Below are 2,639 nucleotides of genomic sequence, written 5' to 3' on the forward strand. Positions count from 1 at the left end.
AGACCATATTATACAATCAAGATTTTTTTTTTTTTTTTGGGATGTGTAGTGTCAGTCACTTCTTTAAAGTTGTTATTGTGTTAACAGATTTAGCTTGCACTAAACGGGGGGAAGTCGTGGCCTAATGGTTAGAGAGTAGGTTTTGTAACCCAAGGTTGCGGGTTCGAGTCTTGTACCGGCAGGGATTGTAGGTGGGGGGAGTGAATGTACAGCGCTCTCTCCCACCTTCAATACCACGACTGAGGTGCCCTTGAGCAAGGCACTGAACCCCCAACTGCTCCCCGGGTGCTGCAGCAAAAAATGGCTGCCCACTGCTCCGGGTGTGTGTTCACTGCTGTGTGTGTGCACTTTGGATGGGAAGAGCACTAATTCACTTTCACTTAACTATGAGATTATAAGAGTTTCGTAAATCTGTTTTGTTCTTTATAGGGACGTATGTGTGTGTGTCTGTCAGATGTCTGTCTTTATATGTGTGTGTGTGTCTGTCAGATGGCAACCAAAAAAAAAAAAATGCTCAGAAACTCAGCCCTCTAAACTCAGTTTATGTGTAATATTGAAAAAGATCAACACTGCCCTCTGTTGGACATTGTGTTATTGTTACTAAATGACATCCTTATCTAATGCATTTTCATTAGAAAAAAAATAAACATATCAAACACAATAGGGTTTATTCATAATCCTCTATTTTACTGTATATCAGACATAAAAGCAGACATGCAGGCCTTTGAGAACTCAAATCAATAGGATCACCTGGCTGATAAGGCAAATAAAGAGTCCAGACACACTTATAATCTATGTTCTATTTTCGGTATGATACTCTGGTGTTAGATCCTGCTCACAACATTGCTGTTAGTCAGTAAATGTGATCTATCTTTTACAAGTCAGTGGAGAGATGCTAAGGTGTTTTTATGTTTAACCATGAAGATTTGATGCACAAGTGTTGCAGCATATGTGTGGGGCTCACCTCTTGTCCGGATCTACAATTTTGCAGGCAAAATAAACAGGTCTTTGCAGGTCTTTTTTAACCATAGTGGTTGAACTGTGTTTTGTGATGCAAAGGTCACTTAACCACAAACACAGCAGAAGTTATCTCTCTGCTCACTTTGGCTAAACCGAAATGCAATAGAAATTAGCAAAAATCAAACACTGACAAATAAGAGAGCATGACACTGTATGACTTCTAGAGCTGATACAGGGCGATTTGTTCAGCAGAGTCATGTAAGCTGCATATCATGTATGATTCAATACCAGCTTCAGATTGCATCATTCATTGTTTTGCCTAAAAAGTATAAGGATTGTCCAACCCCAGTCATTGGTGTATTTTAGTAATGTCTGATTTAAATTGAGACCCCTTCCCTTTAATAGAGTTATCCTCCGCCGTTTCCAGGGCTGTGTATAGTACACTGACCTAGTAACTTATCTTGAAAACTAGAGCCAATCAACAATTTTAAGCATCATTTTTGTTCCCAGTCACCCATAGAAATACAGTAAGTATATGACTACATTTATTTCAGAAGCATTTTGGCTGTAAGTATTATTATTTATTACTTTTTATTTTATTATTGAATCTATTTGAACAGATCGCACCTTGATGCTAACCAGAGAGAAAAATATGCATAGTCTGTCAGTGTCACACAGTGTCTAGTTGTTGTGTCCTATACTGTCCACTTGATGGCACTCTCCCCTTCCACTGTTACATGGCCATGAACTCAGATTCCCATAGTTCTTTGCCCATTCTCTTCTGGACTGATTGTCCAAGGCTGTATGTCATTTGTATTAGTTTGTCTCTCTATTTAAGCTGTGTTTGTGTCTGCATTTGTCATTGGTTTTGTTGATTTTGACCCTTGCCTGTTTTTGACAACGATTCTGGAATTCCCTAATAAATTACTGCACTTGGATCTTAATCTTGTCTCAGAGCAGTACGTGACATAGTCAAGGTAACGTCAAGGTATGCAGGTGCATATGAGCCCGGGAAGTTCGGGGGAACTTTTAATTGAAATGAGGGAACGAATAGAGCCCTCCATGGGCCTGGCCCTTGTCCAACAGCTTATGAGAATTCTCGGCCCGAGTCCGACTGGATACCGTGACTTTTTTACACAGCTATTAAAATCCCCTTTTTTTTTTTTGGGCCGCTGTGCCAAAATTGTGTTTGCATTCAGTAGCCTATATGGCAGCATTTTTGTGCCACGTTGAAAAATAGCTAAATAAGATTAACGTTATAATATTTTAAGAATAAAGTCAAAATTACGATACTAAAATCATGTTATATTGCGTGAAGTTAATGTGAAAATTCCACCTATAGGCCTAACTCCTCCAAAAAAATCAGTCTGTGGCATCCGTCATTCTTTTGACTTTTTTAAAACTCTGATTGCTTCAAGTTAATTTAGAAATATGTTTGGAACATTTTATGTTTGTTAAATTCAAGTTTGTTTGTTTTTTTTAAACCAACACGACTTGCCTAAAATAAACAGACATAAAACACTTAATGCATTTCACAGTTTTAAATTAAACATTTAAGCTAGATAAATGAGCGCTGTTAGGCGCATATCCAATCGTTTGTGCGGAGAGTGGAAGCTAAAGCGAGCGCTGCAGGACATGGAGGCGCCAGCGCGATCACTTGCATTTTTTTTTTAAGAACA

The sequence above is a fragment of the Sinocyclocheilus rhinocerous genome, unplaced genomic scaffold (assembly GCF_001515625.1).
Source record: "Sinocyclocheilus rhinocerous isolate Xijiao unplaced genomic scaffold, SAMN03320098_v1.1 scaffold50, whole genome shotgun sequence".
NCBI lineage: Eukaryota > Metazoa > Chordata > Actinopteri > Cypriniformes > Cyprinidae > Sinocyclocheilus > Sinocyclocheilus rhinocerous.